Below are 20,815 nucleotides of genomic sequence, written 5' to 3'. Positions count from 1 at the left end.
CTTAGCTGTCTTTGACTTTAAGTAGCCTGGACTAATGTCCAGCATTTTTCCCAAGAAAGTTTCCTACTTCACTGGGCATCAGGCCAGATTCACAACAGGAACAGTGCCATAATGGACTCCCCAGCAGACACAGAAGGTGGCAGCATCCTTGTTACAGCTAGAGTCTGAGGAGAGACATCTCAAAATAGAAATCTTCAAAATGCCTTGGTTGTGACCCTGGCAGGGCTTAGAAACCAGGCAAGGCTTTGCCATACAGTCCTCCAGACTCATCCCAAATTCCAGCCTATGGAACCTTTCCTACCACTGCTTCATATCTTTGCACTTAATACCCCCATCATCTACAGGGCAGCACAAGGCCAAACACCTCCACCTGCCAGGATCCTTCTTTGTTTGAACACAATTTTGGAAATCTTCCAAGTGGCTGGGAGCCACTGGGTGGGCTCCATAGAGAGGGAGCTGTTCAAGTCCCCTGGACAGGCAGCACGGCTACACAGGCTCTCTTGGGTTTGTCCAGCTCCCTCCTCTTGCAGCTTTTCTGTTTTGCATGAGACAGTTTTTGTCTCTTTTTCACTCTCTCACATGACTTCCAAACCTGGTGACTGGGGCACCACCTGGGTCAGGGTTTGGAAACTGGGCTACAGTTCTTACTCCGAGCTAAATTTAGATATATTATTACCCAGAACCTACATCTCCACACACTTTGGCAGGTGTGCATGGACACCCTAGCCACCATGTGGCAGTATTATTTTTCTTTTGCTCTCCAAATTGTCACTTATGCCTAGGAAAATGTAGCAGTTAAAAAAACAAAAGGAATAGACAGGCAGACACCTCTTTTGGAATGCAAAAGAGCTGGGGCTGGGGACACTGCTGTGAGTAAAATGGCTGAAGTCTCTACAGGCTGAGAGACACATTGAGTCCAGACCTCCCACCTGAGCTCCCTGAGCATGTAACAGTGTGACTGACCATGCTCTGTGGGAGGACTTGACATGTGGCATGTGGTCTGTTCATCCAGCACAGGCCAAGCCAGGTGAAGCATGTCCAGAAGCACACGTTCAGGCACGCAAGGAACTCACAGGATACAAACGTGGGTGTTGAGGTATGTAGGTACCTCTGCGGTGAAGAGGAGGCAAGCAAGATTTCTTAGTATCTAAGTTTCAGACTTAGCGTGTGAAGTGACTTGTCTGCTAGGCATCCAAGTTCCTCCTTGGGATTAAGTCCTTGAAGATGATCTAACAGAAAGTATCTGCTTCTCACCTCACAGTGCTGCCGAATCAAAGACTCAGAAAGTGGCTGTTATTCTATGCACTTTTCACACACCCAGCACTAATTGCTCTGTTGTGATTAAGGAAAAGTGGTTTTTTATCTATATATACAAAAAAAGCATAAAAACTCCAGATGAAAAATATTGCAGAATTAAGCAGAATTGTTTATGAGTTTGCATCTGTTCTGCGAAAGTTGACATACCTATGAAGCTAAGCTAAGGTCTGTGTGCACCTCTTGTTAGATTAATCCATCTAGAATTGGTAATGGTAGGGAAAATACTAGAGAGCAGCTTCTGCATGTATTTCTGGGAAACTTGAGCTGTTAGCAGTGTCTTTGCACTTGGCTTTGCAAGGGGAAAAGCAGATGTCTTTCACTCATTTTTCACTCATTTTGATTAAACTCATACGGTTTCAGCAGCTTGTGCAGCAATTACACTTTTAAGTTTTAATCCATCTCTGACATAGGCACAGGCAACAGCATATAAAAGTACATCAACATTTTGTTAAAATAAATGGCAAAACCACTGACAACATCAGGACTGAGGCAGCATCTCAAGTCTTCCCACTCAAATCTTTATCCCAAGCTGTTTTAAAAGGCCCGAACAGAAAGTTCTGAAGAAACAAAACAAATCCTAGACATCATGCTTTCCTCTCATTTTCTTTCCTTCTGTGTTCTAGAATTCCAGAAGAAAAGGCTTGCATACAGAGAACTTTTTTTTTACTTTAGCTGCTAAACTCATGTATCATTCCACTGCTTTTGTCTTATTTTTTGTCCCATATATTTTAAGAAATAATTTTGTGATGCTTCTTATGAGCATCTCTAAAATTCTCCAGGGAGGCTTGCATAATTAGCAAGATCTTACTGAACTAATAAGCCAGAGCACTTTGGTAAAGGCATTAAAATAATGCCAAGGCTGTGCTGTGGATGTTGTGCCTAACTACAGTGTTTTGTTGAAAGCAAGCACTCCCTTCCAAAGCAGCCAGTGGCTCTACCAGCTGTAAGCCCATCACTTCGCAGTCACAGACTCTTGCAGAGATGCCATACAAAGCCTTTCGAGCCGCTACAAACCACAACAAGTTCAAAACCTGACTCATGTCTAGAGCTTCAACTCACTCTCTGTTGCTGGCTTAGTCACTGCCAGCAGCCCTGCATGCATCTGCTAATCCTGCGGTGTGCTCAGCACCGTTCCCTCCTGTGGGAAAGCCCTGGTTAGTCAGACTCGCAGCGAGGCAGGGTATTGTTAGATTTCTCTTACCATTGTGCTGCTTTGTTCTTCCTGCATTCTCATCTTAATGACTGTGCGAGCTGTTGGCCTTCCACACTTTCTTTGTGCCTATGTAAATTCAGTGTTTGATGCAGAAGAGGCGGAGACAATTTCTAAGTCAAGGGGGCAGGTGTGAGTGAAAGGAGCAACCCAACAGCCAAACTATTTGAAAAAGAAACCTTTAATGTCTCATCAGCTCAGCGCTAAAAAAAAAAAAAAAAAAAAAAAAACCCTTCAAACTTTCCAACTTGCCTCGAAAACTGGAAAAACAGGGTGTCTAGCTATAATTTAAGACATTAATAACAACAAGATATTGCAGTTCCCTGACACATTTTGACTTTTGCACGGTGAAATGCTATCTTAAAACTAGGTCTGATTATAAAAATGTGAAACACGGTCAGTGACAAAAAAATTACAGACAGGTTTAGCCCAGGCTAAATTTTAGAACACAGCTGGAAAAATGGTTCTTTCCCTTCCTTAAGTGGACATTCTGACAAGGATATTTGCAATGTAACAACTTTACAGGACTGACCATGGTCTTCAGAGGTATTTAGTGCAGCCTTGGGATGTAACACCTCAATTAACAAAATAAGTTTCAGCAAAAAGTATTTTTTACCTGCAAGCAATGAATAGACACTTTTCCAGTCTGGGAGTCTCCTTTCCAGCGCAGAAAACACAGTAAAGCAAGAACGAACACATCCTGTCATATGGGAACAGAGGACAGTACAAGCTGTCTAAACCTCCACAATTTATTTTTATTTCCCTGGTCCAGAAAAGGCTTTCAGGCCTGGAGTTAAAGCTTAAGAACACGAGTAGCTTACTTGCCTTTTGTGGGACAATGTGACTATTTGAATTTGTGTGTGTGCTTATAAGCTCCACCATTGTAAGTTACAATTTACAGAAAACAGGCATATAAAGTTTCCTCACCACAAGCATCTTTACAGTCATCATGGAAATCTCAACAAGAAACCAAAAGTCAAATTTCTTATTGGATTTATTCCTTTTGCTGAAATAATAATTTTTTTCCATGGCTGACTCATCTAGAAAATTTTTATGAAGTTAGTAGCAAATGCAAGCATCCTGCTCTTTGCCCCTTCAAAGCTATCACATAAAGATAACAGTGTTTTCTTTTAATCTTTTTTTTTCATTACTGAATATTATGCTTACAACAATCCTGCTTCGCTACAGATGGTTTCCTGTTGTTTCTGCCAAATGTGAAATAGCTATAAAACTTGAAAAGGTTCTGATGCTGTCACTGCATGAAAAATTACATCTACAAGGGAAAATTAAATAGGAGCCTTAGCCTTTAATTTCTTTAATCTTACTTAGTAAGTGAACTTTTTTACTCCCACCCCCAACTCAAAGCTTCCGATAACATGACCTGAAGGGAAAAACACAGCTATGTATTTTAGTCAGGTATAAAGTCTTCATTAACAAAAACAAAAAAAGAGGAAGGGGAAGTAGATAATTCTCGTGTCCAGACCAACCAAACAGCCACCATCTCCAGCTGACAAGAGCAGTGCCTTTGGCTCAGTTTCATAAAATACATAAAGTCATTTCTGTTACAAGACTGTGAAGTTCCTGTTTTCAGTGCTATAATAAGGAAATCTGTCACCTTAGCAGACAAATTACTAGAAAATGGCTCGTGCAATCCCAAGGGGACAGAGCCTTTGCTCCTTGCGAGGGCAAACCTGAGTGAATTGAACGACAGCTTTACTTGAACTCAAGAAAAGTATTAAGAAACAAAGAAAAATTGAATTTTATACATATGATGAAGAAAACTCATGATGCTCTGATGCTCTCTATAGGCATAGTTCAGTGTTAAATGGGTGAAGGGCTAGGAAAAAGGTATTTTACCAGCAAAGTAACTTAGTAAGGCACATAACTTACGAGTGGAATATCAATGGACAAGTAAGCTTCACAGCTCTCTCAAATTTCTGTCAGTGTTTGGCTGGCACCACATCCACAGACTCATTTTCTAGTAAAGAAAATCAGGGAGCATTTAACCACATCCTTCTACCAACAAGGTAAGACTGTGCTCACTGCCATGGATCTGCCTCTACAGGCACTGGGGGTAGAGGCAAAGAGAGTAAATATAAGAAATTGCTCTGTCATTTTGAGTGCATTTGTCTGCTGCTGTACATAGAAGGTCTGATATCTTAGAGCTCTGCAGCATGAGAAGCAAGTGTTCTGTATTACACCGGAGATTTGGCAAGCACCCATTTCTGCAGGAAAAAAAGACATTTAACTGTAATCTCACCCAACCAAGACGTTAGACCTCAACTTTCCAGCTGCTCAGATCCCTAATGTTCATTCTAGGCTTTGGATCTGATACTCATTTGCTACAAGAGGAGTTTCGCTCTTGGTTAGAAAGAGAAGTTGGTGGAGTTTTAGGCTTTTCTAACCTGTGGTGCCTTTCCCTGCTGTGGAGGCTGCAGTTTAAAAGTGGAGGTAGAGGTGACATTGTGGGCAGGAGTGAGTGGAAAATATGTACAGTCATCAAGCTGCAAGCAGATGTCTCATCTACATGTGGACGTGCCTCTCCCATGTGCTGTACCCCCAAGGGCATCACTCACTGCCTCCTCAAAGTTGCTCCTGGTGTTTCCCCATGCATAGATATTTGCAGCAGAGATACCCATTTGTTTGTTTAGTCTGACTTCCACCAAAGCTAAATTAGAAACAGCATTATGCAAGCTCTGGGAGACCTGCACTATACTGGGCACACTCCTGTAGTTCAGCCCAGCTGTGGCTCCTTATTCATTGTGAAGATATCCATGTCTGGGAGAGCAGGAGTGCAAGGCACCTGTAAGGCTGACATGCTGGACCTGCTGCCTTCTCTGGGACACCCTGCATGGTGCCTGATTTTGTTGTCTGTGAAAACCACTGACTGATCACTTGAGCCAGGAAAGCATTCACAGACAAGGACCCTTGATTTCTCTTTTGCAGTGTAGCCTGTGTACATGGGGATCTTGGAAGAAAATCAGAAATTGACAGGCAGGATGGATATCTGCTGACATGACTGGAGAGTCTCCTGTTGGCTTTATTGGCAAGTATATAAAGTCCCTTCACATTAATTTTATCAGTTTGGGGGTTTCTTTTGGTTGTTTTTCTAAATTTACTACCAGTTATATAATTTGGTCACCAGCTGAATTATTTGCACCTTTCGCGTCCAGTTAAATACCACAAAGTGGATTTTCTCACAACTGGTTAGAAACCATGATAAAAAACATAACCCTACCACATCAGAGATGTTCTTCATATACCATAAAATATTTGCATCGAGGTTTCCTTGTTGCTAGCCAGTGCCATCTGTTATCTGTTTTGGTCTGCTTATAAGAACTGGCAATTCTAGAAAATTGAGAGCAAGACAAGAACAATGGCTTTTTCCTTTGTATTTTACTCCCCAAAGAAACCAATTGGATCTACACATGCACAGAAAATATACCCCTCCAGCTGGCAATATATTAGCACATGCTTTTTCTGTATGGAAAATTTAAAGAGACAAGACTCATCACAGGGAAGTACTTGAATTTAATGAAATAAATCTGTGCCCCACAATGCCTGGATACTCAGTTTTACTTTTGTCTCTCTTGGAGGGTGTTGACACTCAGACTTGGTGATGGAATAAATGGTGACAGCTGAGATAGTTACTGCCCTCAGCTGTGCGCTCTCTCCCTCTCTTGGAAATTATTACCCTCCTGCAGCTGGCAAAACTGGATGCTTCGTGAAACCAGCTTCAGACTGCCAGACTTCACGCCAGCCTCGGCTTACGCGGATCCGCCAGTCCATAAACTCCCGTGGCTTGGAGGTGAGCCCACAAGCCACTGAGCCATGCCTGCTGTGCAGGTGGTAAACACTCAGACAGAAAGGGGGTGGCCGGTCGAAGGTGCTGCTGCTTTGCTTGCCCTCCTGTCACGTACCGCTGTATGGGTGGCAGCCCACAGATCATTCTTTCCTATGTTTGTAAGTACAAATGTGTCTAACTCAGGGGACACGTTGTCATAGCTACCCACCGAGAGAAGAAATGGCAAAATCCCGAGTGACAAAAAGAGAACATGCCCCCAGCCTTTCCATTTTTTGTGGACTCCAATTGGAAGACAAATGTTACTTAAGGGTGGTAATTTCAAGTTTTGCTTTGTTATAAGAGGTAAATTGAAGTCTCTAATGTTTGAGGATGTCTTCTGTTTCATAGTTCCTAACTAGAGCAGGCTATAAACCAGCACCAGGTATTTTAACAGACTGTCTATTTTAGCCTTTGATATCATCTGTTCCTCATATTTTTGCAGTTCCAGTGTTTCTCTTCCAAGATGTGTGATATAGATGTAGAGGGTCTTTCAGTCTTCTTCTTTTCAGTGACAGTTCTAAAGTTTCCAAGTTCTAAAAAGTTCTAAAAAGCCTCAATTTATCAGCAATTACTGTACAGATATTTTTATCTTTCCCTCTCTGATCCTTCTCCCAAGAAGTGGAGTGTTTATAGAGTTCCAAAAAAAAAGAAGAAAAAAAAAAAAGGAACATGTCCTAGGAATGCATCCTTCTAGCCTGGATAATTACAAATATCTAATCCTGAACTAATAAAATGGTTCTTGCTTCAATGAAATGCAAAATTCTGACACAATCTGCAAATAATTGTGTGCTGCTTAACTGGCACTTCAGTAGTTTTTGGTTGTGATATATCCAGAGAAAGAGATGGATGCACTGTCAGAATTAAAGCTCTCTCATTATTTGTCCATATGTTTCTGCTTTGGTCCCCAGCCTGTTATGTTGCTGTACAGAGGATAAGGCCTGGTCTTCATATGTATGTGGAGGTAGGGAAAAGGGTGAATTATTCCTGGGTTCCTTCTTACCAAAGAGCTGGTTTGGACTTGGATGCAGCTAAGTTTTGCAGCACCATATAATTCCTGGCTGCAAAGTCCAAAGAACGGCTCATTGACATGATCTTCAGGGGATGTGCATTCATCAGCACTTGCATAGCAGAGACAAAGACAGCAAGAAACTGGAAGTCATGGATCTTTCTATGCCAGACCCCAGTAAGGAGCAAGTATCTCACTGAAGGTTGGTTGGGAAGAGCTGGATGCTGAAGGATAGCATCAAGATTGACCTTAGACTTGAAGATCAAAAGGGTCTCTAGGTCCATTAACATTCAGGATGCTGCAAGTATAATCAAACTGAATTTTCTGAACTCTTTTGCTTTTTCTCTCCAGTTCACCCATAGTCATTGATTGTATCAAAGTAACATTCTCAAAACACAGTATACCATGCACATTTTATTATCAGAGCAGGACACTGAGACCCTCCTAGCTTCCTATGCCCAACAAGTGAAGTGCAGGGATCAGCTGAGATACCACCAACTGCTGGAGAGGTTCCTTGTGGGCCAGGGAATGGGACAACATCAATCTCCTCAAAAAGTCTTTCCGCTATAAAACTTACACAGCTCTGGCAGTCCCTTCTACTACATAAAATCTTACCAGCCATCTCCTCCCAAAAAGAAAACAGGAAGAATTTAAGGCACCAAATTAAAAAAAAAAAAAAAAAAAAATCTCAGCTCTGCAGAACAGAGTCTAAAAAAGAATGCCAGAAATTCTGTGAAATCCACCAGGGACTTAGCTATTGATTTTGCACTGCAGATGGTCAGACATTATGGTAATGTGGCAATGTAAAACCTGTTGCTAGATTCATGGTGAGTGATTCAGTTCAAGCATTGTGGCTTAACTTCACAGAATGACACTTCTGACATTTCAAAACTAGCACTTGCTTGCGTCAGATCAGGAGGATGTGGCCCTGACTCCATCTCCACAGAGATTTGAAAATCCACTGGCAAAGCTTTAACTTCTTCATAAGACAATAGCAGATAATGCTTTTAAAGTCGTTTTTGTTTATCTTTTATTCTTTTGTTTCTAATGGACTCCTTCTGAATTTGAAAATAACGTCCTCTCTACTTTTGTTCTGATTTCCCCAGTGGAAAGAAACTGAAAAAGCTGATCTACATCAAGTCAGAAGAAATGTGTGCAAAGTTAATATAATTCAGGAAACAGCATTTGATCACTGAATGTTGCCAAAGAGCCAGCAAGAGCTGAGCACACCACTCTTGTGGGAGTTTTGCCATTGACTGCATCTTCCCAGAATCTTACCCATTTGTAACAGAATTGGATGAGTGATAAATCAAACAAAGGAACAGCAAGTTACTTGGCCTCCAAATAATATTTGTGTGTTCTAGTCTTCACTGTTTGAAGGTTCTTGGTTTTCTGGGACAAGTATAGTTGAACACTTGGTTCATGAAGGGACCATTGGCAGAGGTCAGTTACACTTTGCCAAGGTGGACAGTCTTACGCATCACAATTCCATCCTTGTTCAGTAGTAATTTAATTCTTTACAGGGACTTGCCTTCTTGGAATATACATGGCAAGAAAGTGTCTCTGTTTTTGCAAATACCTCCCTGACCTATTGTCACACCAGCCAGAACTTTTCTGGTGTTAGGAAAGAAGGGTTTTCTGCAACACAAGCTGCTACTTCAGGACCTGTTGAGTAAAAAGGGGTACCTGTTACCTTCTATTGCATCATAAAATATATACTGGGTTTTGAGAGCCAGGAGGGCACCAGAAGGCAGTAAAGGCCTGGTTCCAGAATAATCAGAAGGAGAAATTAGATACATTTCACAGGAGTGAATGGAAAGGCTGGTCTACAGGCAGCTTCACAACAATGACTCATGTAGGGTGGGGCCATGCTGGCACCTCTCTAGTGATTCTGCTATAGGCAGTAGTTCACATTGCAATTTATCTACCTTTTAGCTGAAAAGAGAAATAGCACAGATATGATCTGAGACCCAGTTGCATCCTAGCATGGTTAAAGGAAATAACTCTGTTGATGATATTAGAGGGGAATTCCTCCATTGATGACAACATGAGAAAAACATTATCTTATTATTAATCTAATCTTCAAAAGCTTATGCTGCTATTTCTTGAAAACTGTGACTTGGATCATTTATCTAGCACAGCTATATGGCTTCAGTTAGAAACTTTAGACTCCGTTAAAATATTTCAGTCCTCCAAGAAATGCCACCTTAACACATAAAGTTGAAATGTTCCATGTGAAGTAATTTTCAGAGGAATTCTTAACAATGCTATGGTAAAATTGCGTTCAGTTCAACATTTTTGGTGAGATGATTTCCATGGCACAAAATTTAGTATGATGCCTTGAAAATGACCATCTCGTGATCCTATGTGAAAAATTAAAACATCTCATGTTTTTCATCTAGCTGCAATAGAGAAAAATCAGTCTATTTATGCCAGTGGTTTTCTGCAAAAGCTATCTATGTACTTAAGAAAAGAAAAAAAAAAAAAAAAAGCCTGCTGGCTTTTTCTGGGCACATTCTCATCTGAGCTCTTTCTTGTGGTCAGACTACATTATTGCAAACAGAACACAGCCACACTGTGCTCTACCAACCAAAAGAACTGGGCTAAGCTCTGGTAACAGTTTCACCATTGTCAATGATCTCCAGAGAAAATGTGTTCACAGAAGGTTACCTGAAGGCGGAATTGTTCCCACTGAGTGGTGTGGAGACAACTTGCTGCTGCTGAATATATTTTCTTTATTTGACAGTTCTTGTCTTTTTCAATTTATCAATTAATTTCTTATTGGTATTGGTCTTTAATAGAGGATACCCAAACTTTTTTTCTTTTCACTTTGTACAACTTAGACATTTCTGAGAGAGAAGAACAAAGAACTGAGTAATCCTGATAATAGTCATGGGGTTTTACCCTACTTTGCACAGTCACATTAATTTTCTTTTAAAATTTACGATCTCCCATGATTTTTCCTGTAGAGCTGCCACAGATTTCCACCACTTGCCCAAAACATTTCAAGACCCATCATTTGAAACTGCAGCACACAACATCAACTCAACTCCCACCTCTGCTGTGTAGGGGGGGCAGCATGGCCATTGGCCTTGTCTACTCAATGAAAAGCAGCCAAAACTGTCAAAGATTTCCTTGCAGTTTGAGGCATGTAGAGAGGTTTGGGGTGGTACCCAAAGGAGGTAGTGGTCACTAAGCTCCTTGGCATTGTCGTACTATTGATGAGGATCTCACCCCATGGGGGACAAATCCTAAGTGCCATCCACTGCCCTTTCATATAGTATCTAAATCTTCGCTAGTTGTAAAAATGAAAACACCTTTTCTCTGAGGCATACCAGTGTCTAGCTGCACCTTTACTAATACACAGTATCAGTGCTCTAGCTGTGGCAGCAGCAGCAGCCAAAACCACCCAGCTCAGTAGAAATGACAATCTTTCATAGTTGTGCAAGGTTCACAGAGGCCACTTCACCATTGGAGCAGGTTCTGCAGTCCCAACTGAGCTCTCTACTCCTCCAGGCACGGCTGGGCATTTCAAAGCCACTTTGGCACCACGTGTGGCTACAGAGTCCTGTGCTTGGAGCAGGTATACAACACCACTCTGCTCAGGTACTTCTCAGTGTGGGCAGCAGCCTGCTTTCCTCTCTGGACCTCAGCTTCACAGTACCCTTTCACAGAGAGATTGTGGAAGCAGGGAAAATCAAAATCAGAATGCTATGAACATGTATTCACATGTGTATGCAGTCAGCCACAACACTATCAATACTGTGATATTTTACAGCAGTGGTTGGGACTTCAAAAGTATAGTAGCAGTGTAAAAAATGCATGCAAATTAGTTTGCAGTGTTAGCACAAAACCCGAAAGAGCAGTTCCACTGTTCTCTGGAGAAATTTATGCTTCTAATGAAATAAAAAACACACTGGATCCTTTAGAGTTTAGAAACCAGTCAGAACATCAGTACTTCTAATAATAAAAAAGTCTACCACATATTCTGTGTGAAGAAACTAACTTCTAACCAAAGGTAGTACCAGGAACTGCAGCTACTTTCTAGCATTCACAGAAAAAAGCAGTTCTTAGTCCTGTGCTAGGAGCAGAGAAACTCTCTGGATGGTAGACCTCTTTCAAACGAAGCTTAAACCAAACACGATTTCCAGCCACAGCCCTCAGTGACATCCCCGTGACAGAGTGGATCCTGTACCAGGGGCACGCTGGCTCTGGGGAGAGGCAGCCGACGAACTCGACGGGAGCCTACCTTGCACAGACGGGCTCACGGCCTCCGAAGCCCGGAGAAAGGCTGCTCCGGCGGGCACGGATTGGGATGCCAGGAGCTACTCCGGCGGGCACAGAGGGCGGGATGCCCGCAGCTGCTCCGGCGGGCACAGGGCGCAGGGTTCCGCTCGCTCGGGCTCTCACAGGTGCCAGCGCGCGTCTCCTCCTCTCGCAGAGTTTGTCATGATGTCCCCAGCTGCATCCCAGTGAGCCCAAACACCTCGGAGCCGTCAGCCCACGGCCCCGCGGTCCGCTCGCAACTTCTCCTTCCCTCGCTCTGCGCTGGGAAGTTCGGCAGAGCCGCGGGCGCCGGAGCGGGCTCGGCTCTGCGAAAACTCGCCTGCCCCACCTAGAGGAGCCCCGCAGGATGAGGAGGAGTCCCGAGCCCATGCCTGCTGCCGCCGAGCTCGGATTTGGCTGGTGAACAGAAAGTTTTATCTGGTTTGGCTGAGAAAAGGGGAGCCAGAGCCTGGGGTGCCGGGAAATGCTTCTGGGAGCTCCTGAGAGCAGAAGTGAGGGGGAAGTTTGATGACTGAACCGGTTCAATTTAGTGAATGTTGCTATGGTAAAATCAAACTATCCTGCAGGAATACCTGATTTTCAGATAATTGGGGGTGGCTCCTCTGAAGCCCACCTCAGTTTCCTATTTTTCAATGGCAGTTTTGGAGACTCCCTGGACTTCCCACAGGACTCTTACCAGGAAGGATAGCATGGGAGACATCAGGAACCACTGGTTCCCCAGGAAGACACACAGCTCCCTGCTGTTTCTAGAAAATTCGAAAGAATAACCTAGACATTTTACAAATTGAAAATGTACCTTTCTGAACTATTGATTCTTTTCTTTCCAAGCAAAATTGAAATATTCTTATACAGTTGTGCTCTCTAAAGATCGCAAATTCTGGTTGTCAACAAGCTTCGTGCAAGGGAATTGCCAGTATTTCTGCAGAGACGGTGTTCCTTAAAATCAGAAAATGTGAAATAACCTACTCAGATAGCATTATTTATCACTGAAGTGAAAAGAAATTAATTTAAAAACACCCAGCCCACCTGCAAATGGCTTGAGAGCAGTTAGAGTAGTTAATTCAGAGGTCATAAAGGAGAAACATATCAACACTATATCTCCTTTTTTGAGCATCCAGTATGTAGTATGAAAAACTGACAGTGCTTGATCAGTGGAAAATATTTTTCAAACTAAACCTTTCAGCCTTGTTGGATACAAGATTCTTAAATATGCATTGTTGTGTATTGTTGTCATTCCACAGCTGACCTTACAGTCACCATCCCGCTGAGCAAAGGCATGCATTGAAAGCAGGGGTGCTTTGGTTCTTATCTAACACCTACCAGACTCGATAATATGAATCAATATTAAAATATAATTGGGCAGTTTTTTCATTTTATTAAGAAACATATGCAATACAATGGTTCCAGTTGTCAAAAGCTGACCCTGGACTACCCAGCAAGTTGCTTCCTTCTTACCTGCAGAGAAGAAAAGATTACGGCTGGTATCACTACAACACGGCTAAGCCTGTGTGAACTTCCACAGGGGTCACTTCTCTTAGCAGCAGGTGAATTGTTCCCGAACCTAGTTCTTTTCTGAAACAAAGTTATAAGAGAGACAAGGATGAAGGTGGCAGTATCAGGGTAGGTTCACTAGAAATGATGGAATAAACCAGGAAAGAGTTTGCTTCCCTATAGCCTACAGGGTGTATCCATTCCTGAGAAGAGACAAAGGCAGCAGGACCAGGAAAGACAGAGGGTAGTGTAGAGCAGAGGGCAGAGGGAGAACAATAGTTGTTTATCCCCATTGCCTGTGGAAGCAAGGCTTATAAAATATTTGTGTTCCCTTCGAATAGCATTTGAATCTACTGGCCAATAAAGATACATTCTCAGAAGCCTATAACAATAAGCAGCTGGCTAAAGTCATCCCAAATCTATTGCCTGCATTTGGAGAAAGCACACTGTGAACACACCTTATGAGAAAGCAACAAATCCATGCAGAGAGAGACCTCACACATTCTCCAGCCACCCAAAAAGCATACATCTTCTTAGACCACACAAGTCAGTCAACCCACAGAACACAAATCTGTAGGAAATCAGGATTCATTAGTTCCAGTACTTCTGGAGCAAGATGTTTTTCTGTGGATGGTTTATCATTGTGGGTCTGAGAGGCACTGGAGAATTTTATGGTTTATGTCTTTGGGCCAAATTAGGTTAATTTTCATTCTTCTGTTTCTCCCAGTCTTCAAGGCAGCTAGGCTGTGCCAAGGGAAAAATCACAATGCAATATGGTTGTTCAAAGTCCTGCCTCTCAGTGAACTCCTCATGGTTTGGTTTTGAGGTCCACATCCTATCAGGGCTGACATCTGGCCCAGAGAAGCTGCTCTGCAAAGACACTGTGTGAAAAAGAGAAACTCGTATTTTGCTGACCCAGCCACAGTGGAAAAGTAAATATGAAAGAAGAGCTACTTTTGTCAAAAAGCCACCAAGATGACAGTGTGGTTTTTAAGCTGCCACATTGATTCCTGACAGCAGGTAAAAGACTGAAAGGATTAACTACACCTTTCAGCCCCTATAACATCCATATGTCACCCACCCTCTCTGACATGAGAAATTCCTGCACTGAGCAGGAATTTCCTGCACCCAGCTGGAATGAGGGGACATGCAGGCATCAGTGACAAAATAAGTATATGCATCCACAAGAAAGGAAAGGAGGAATGAGCCATGAGGAATCTAAGAACTCTAGACTTGTGAGGCTTCTTACTGCTTACCTTTTCTATCAGAATGGAGGTCTATATGGCACAAGAATATCTGTTGTCACATAATCATCCTTCCACCCTACCTTCGGTCCCACCAGAGGCAGCCCAAGGGTGGAGCATGTCACTGCAATATTTTTTAAGTTTGTCCAAAGGGCCTGTGTTTTCCCTCAAGTCATGGGAGAGGTAGAATGGCATGAGAAGTGCCTGTACTACATGCCCAGAACAGACAGTGGGTTTGCCTGGTGTGTGCTCTTGCTGCTGCTAGGTAAAGCTGATGGAGCTCTCCTTTCTGAATTTTCTGTCTCCCTTTTCTGCAGGGGCTGGTATCCCCCTGCCCCACTGTAGCACAAGACACTGGCATCCAGAGGTGGTACATGAGGAGAAGGAGAGCGCATCATAGCCCTTGGAAATACTTTCTCCTTTTGTGGTGGAAAATTGTCTGGTTTATAATGAAAATCGACCTGTCTAAAGACCTCCATTGTCTCACAGAAGAAATGAGACTCATTTTATTGCAACGCTAAGAGCTGAGAAAGATGCTGTAAGAAGGAAAATAAAATAATTGAACAGAATCTCCTAGGAATGAAAAGCCAACACTTCTGGAGGTGTGCTTGACAAAGGGCCCCTTTCCCTGAGCTTACATTTATTTCCCAAAATACAAAATTACAGAATAACCAGCATACACCTGCAAAGGGCTCTCATTAGCATCCTGCCTATTTCAAAAGCAGGACTAACTGATGTTAGACTGATGACTACACATGAGCATACTCATCCAGGGCTTCTAACCCCATTCTTTTCTTTCATAACCCACCCAGTTGTCTCAGTCAGATTTATTGCAACACCTACCACTGACCTCAGCTTTTCTCCCTCAATACTTTCTACATCCATGGGGTTGCTCTTCACTGGTTCTATCTGTCCAAGACCCATAGCACTGCTTTCAGATGCCACCCTTTTTATTAGGCCAGAGAAAACACACATGGGTGCTGGTTTATGTAGAGACTAGTCCAATAAATGTTTCTTACAGCCAGAAAAGTTTGGTTTATTTCAAATGGTATCTTTCAGTGATTCTTCATGTTTAACTGACTCACTTCTCCAGCTGACTCATTACAAGCCCCCAGACTTACAGATATCTGGGAACTGAAACTGCTTACCAAGTCACAAAACCCTACACAGCATTTGGAGAGCTTCTTCCAAATCTTCAGGTAGACTGTTTCAAGCTAGCTCATTTAAATATATTTCTGATTTTCAGAATTACATCTTTCGCGAGAACCTAGTTCCTAGTTCACAAGAACCTAGTTCTGAAAATTGCAAAGTAATTAGCTTAGCTCAAACACCCACAGTAACCATGCCCTTGAGTTTGCAATAAATATTTCAAATAATTAGCAATGTATTTCTGTGCCTTCTAGAATGTGTGTAATTAACAAATATATTAATCATGACTCCTTTCCTAAAAGGAAGAACTCATGATGACTACTGCAGAAGTAGTTAAAACAAAAGCAAATGAAAATACTTTTTCCTTTGCTGCTGAGAAAGAACTCCTTATTTGTTATATGATATTTTCTTCCCAGTCTATCAAAAACTCAAGCAGGCTTTGGAGAGCACTGGAGGATGGATCCAAGCACAAACCTTTCTCAAATATCTGAAAAACCAAGGGAAGAGAGGAAGCTAGGAAAGAGTTAAACTGAAGGGCCAGGAACAAATGGAATACAGGATGCTTGAGATACACTGTGGTATCAGAAGTATCCTTAAGAGGCCTCTTCATGCATCACAAATATCTCCCAGAGTTTTATTATTGATTTAATAAAGACCCTGGGTTCCAAGACAGTCAGTAGCTCAAACATTTGATCTGAACTTTGGATACAGCATTTTAGACCAGTGATCATTGGTTATTTACTGTGTTATATTTGAATCTACATTTGTACCTTCATTCTCTGCTTTGTACTGTAATTTTTCACTTTTGCATATATGCTGACCTTCTCCCTTCACTGACATTTCTGTACTTACTGTTGTAAAATTACTTTCTTTACCAATGTCTTTCCATATAGTTTCACTTAGTTTTATTTCTTGATGTATATTCTAGAGATAAGACATTCATCAAACTGCTGTTTTCTTTTATTACCCTATTGTTATATCTAAAACTAGCTCACATTTTGTGAGGTTTTATTATCTGGGGAGGAGAGAGAACTATGGGTATTAAAAAACATTAATCTCTGATGCTTCTAGATTTGTCATATTTATTTCAAACTTTTTCAGTACTAGGAGACATTTCTTCCATCTTCTGTGTTCTTGCCTATCTTATTTAATTTCAGATTTTCCCTGCTGAAATCATCCTGCACAGAAGATGCCAGTGTCAGAAAGTTTCTTTAAAACCCTAATCTTTAGGGGAGCCCCTAACATGTGTGTATATTCAATGTAAATTATGCATACTTACACACATGTTCATGTTTTGTTCCAGGCTGACCTTCTGTTTTCTCTGTCTTTTGAAAGCAGTCAAATTTTATCTGTGTCTTTGATATCAAATTGTCACAGGCAACAACAGTACTGGAAATTTTGCCTATTCTAATATTTACCAATGGCTTCCATTAGGAGACTTTATCATAACACAGATTTTGACTTAAGGATGTAGATTTTGGAGAAAGAAAAATTTATAGTTTGCTTTTTGCTACTATGCACACTGATCTGAGAGAGTCATGCATCTCTGAATATTGCTATTTGCATTTTTACAGTGAAAAGTGAATTATTAAATTATCCAAACTTTCTTCTTACAGTGAACGTGCTCCAACACTGTGGAAATTCAACCAACTTTTTCCCTGAAATTATTTCTTGTAAGTGTTATTGGCATTGTAGTGCCAATCTGCAAGGAAGAGAATCTCCTATGCTTGAAATGACTCATCCCTGTGTACAGGAAAAATGCAAGAACTGGGAAGAAAAAGAATGTGAGAGGAGGGAGGAGACAAAAGAAGGAAAGGAAGAGAGGAAAACATAGGGCAATGGTTAGGTTTGAGGGAACAAAGAAGAGAATGGGACAGTGACAGGCTAGAAGGATGGAAATTGTAGCATAAAAGAAGAAGAAAGTTATGAAGATTAGCAAAGACTTACAGAAGAGAGGGAGAACACTGGGAATAACCAAAGGTAAGTATAGTTTTAAAGGTTGGTTTTTATTTTTTCAGTGTTTTGTTGTTTTTTGAGTTTTTTTTTTAGTTTTGACATCTGAAACTAAAATTGGCAAGTTTCTTGCATTCATATGTATATTCATGTCTGGACAGCCACATACCCACATGTATGACTGCAAAGGGAAGAGGGGGACTCAGTAGGAGACCAGAACTAACATGGCAAAGCCAGAATGCACATATGCCCACACTGGCTTGCCTCTGCAGTTTCAGTCCCCAGACACTGGACGTGCACCTGCCCCAGTCAATACACATTAGAACAGTCCTTCTTTTCTTCCTTATGCAAAGTGCAAGCAGGACATTATTAATGACACAACAGCAAACCCTGCTACATATATTAACTTTCTTATTGGAAGTCTCCAAGTACTATGGATGTCTCTTGTAAAACACTGAGTATTCCTCAGAGCTTTATGAGCAATGTTGATTGTATCAATAAATACAACTTCTCTCTAAAACAGGTGGTGTTAACCTGATGTTAGAAAAGGGAGGAAGACATAGGAGTAATGATAACCAAATATGCCAAATAATTTCAGATGTTTGATTTCAAATGCCTCAGGACTGATATTTCAGGCTGTATCACAATATACAGCATGTGATGTATTCTGGGGGGGGGCTTGTGGTGGCTTCAGTGGCTGTCAGAAATTGCATCACAATGTCAGGCCTGTATTGTGCATCTCCTGGGGAGCCAGGTAATAAGGCAGGGAGCCTTGCAGTTTCCAGAGCAGCATTGGCTGCCTGAAGTCTTCAAATATTCCTTCTTCTCTTGCATCTCTTTGCCTTTACTTTTGTTTAGGTGTTGCAGCAGAGGAAGCAAAGTCTAGTAAAAAGCACAGCACAGCACAGCACAGCACAGCATGTAACCAAACAGAATATGGTATGTCGTGGTTTGATATTGGTCAAATGCCAGGCACCCGCAGAAGTCATTCACTCACTCTCTTCTGCTATAATTGGGGAGAGGAGAGGAAAAAAATTATGAAGGGCTCGTAAGTTGAGATAAGGACTGGGACAAAAACACTCTAAGGGCAAAACAGGTTCAAATCAAAAGACGAAATGTAAATTTATTATTAACATTCAGAGGAGGATAATGAGAAGTTAAACAAGCCTTTAAAACACCTCTTTTCACCCAGCCTCTCCCTCCTTCCCACTGACAGCACAGGAAGAGAGGGTGTGGGGGGTTTGGTCAGTTCATCACTTGAGATCTTCTGTTCATTCAGGGAGAGGAGTCTTTCCTCTGCTGTGCTGTGGGGTCCCTCCCACAGGCAAACAGTCTTCCCAAAACTGTTCTGGCATGAGTCACTCATCCATGGGGTGCAGTCCTCTAAGGATAGGCTGCTCTAGTTTGGTAGCAGGGGCCCTCTCTGTCTCTGGAAGCAGGAGCCCTCTCTCTGTTCATGTTTCCCACTGGATCACAGCTTTCTCTGGCATCCTCCTGCTCCGGTGTGAGTGCTTTTCACACAGGCTGCCAGTGGATCTCTGCATCCCCTGTGGACTTCATGCATTACAGGGGGACAGTTTGTTTCACCACAGTCCTCATCACAGCCTGCAGAGGAATCTTGGCTCAGTTGGAGCACCCCCTCCCCCTCTTTTTTTTTCCACTGAACTTGGTGCTTCCATGTTGTTTCCCCTCACACGTTCTCACTTCCTCATTTTCTCTGACCAGGAGAAAAACTGCTACTCTTAGGTATTATTGCCAACAAATCCCACCAATTCAAAGATTCCTGCAGGATCCTGCAGCATCGAGAGGTTGATTTTGTCTGGGTTCCATGTCAGGGAATCGCTTGCCATGTTCCCACAGCAACATGGCCCCGCCGCCATGTCAGTGGTGGCTGCTGCGGCGCTGGTGCTATTTAATGCCTCTCCTCACATGGGGTGCCAGAAAGGAGAAGCTGATGCCACTGTCCCTTCCCTTCTGCCCATGGTGCAGCTGGCTAGGGGGGGCCAGGCAGACAAGGCTTGCCGTGGGCCGTGCCAAGATGGCGGTGGCCATGGTGGTGCATTGCCACAGGCCGGGATGGCAGCAGCCATGGTGGCGCATTGCCACAGGCCTGGATGGTGGCAGATATGGCATCTTGCCACCCTTGGGAAAAACCACCTGTGTGCTGTTTTGGTGTTCTTCTTAAATATGTCATCACAGAGGTGTTACCAACTTCTCTAACTGGGCCAGAAGTGTGTCCATCTTCAGAGCCATTAGAGATTGGCTCATGGTCATGGTGGAAGCTTCTAGCAGCTTCTCACAGAAGCTACCCCCTGTGCCCCCCCCCCCAAAAAAAAAAATGAACACTGTAGTTTGTACTTTCAAAGTAATTTGAGTAAGTCCTTAAACTCAGTCTCAGATGCCTAATTCTGCTTTATGTTTGCCAGTCAGACAAATCTACTTTCCAGCCCTGTCATATTCAGCTAGTGACTCCCTACACTTGGTTTGCACAGAAATCACTTTTCGTGGATCAGTATCCATCCCTCAGAAGTTATTTGAAACTTGACCACTGCAAGCTTTGTCACCTGGCAAGAGCATAGTCACCAACATATTAAAACACATATTTCACTGATACTGTGATGGGTATATAGGCAAGGGAATTCTTTAGTCAGCAGTGATTCCTCTTCAAATAGCTACAGGATACTAAAGTTGTTTAGCCATCTAAAACGGGAATTAACTTGCAAGAATTATTTGTAGATATTTCAAGCATGTCCTGAGCCTGTAAAACCTTGCTTTTAGCATAGAACTGGAGGCTTTCAGCTTGGAGTCTGTTTTCCTTTGTCGTGTGTAAACACTATATAAAACCCTGGAGTATTCTTGGAGGAATCACTGAGAAAGGGTAACTAGAGTAGTGTTTTAAACATTTGTTTTAATGTTGATCATCATAAATTTTTTGATGCAAAATACATGGTCATCGCTTCAATTTAATAGAAAAGTATAAACAGGGTATTGAGTTTATAAACATCTTGCAAAATGTGGTTTTTTAATTGGTGGTGATTTTAGCTTTGGTTCAAACCAAAATCTAATTGAAATTTGGACCATAAAATTAGGGGTAGATTTAACCACAGTGATGTCACAATTTGTCACTTAGGTGGTGAAAAAAATCAAAAAAGCTTAGGTCACGAGTCTGACCAAAACAAATTTCTGTCTAGTACAATAAACCATTCCATTCACTACCAGTCAGCTCTTTCTCCAAAGTGACAAGAGAGTTTAAATTCACATCCCTAAAGGTCAATTACACTTTTATTACTCTTAATATATGTAATTAATCTTTA

This window comes from Pyrgilauda ruficollis, unplaced genomic scaffold (genome assembly GCF_017590135.1).
Source record: "Pyrgilauda ruficollis isolate IOZ18807 unplaced genomic scaffold, ASM1759013v1 scaffold22, whole genome shotgun sequence".
Taxonomy (NCBI): domain Eukaryota; kingdom Metazoa; phylum Chordata; class Aves; order Passeriformes; family Passeridae; genus Pyrgilauda; species Pyrgilauda ruficollis.
Note: the sequence above shows the minus strand (reverse complement) of the source record.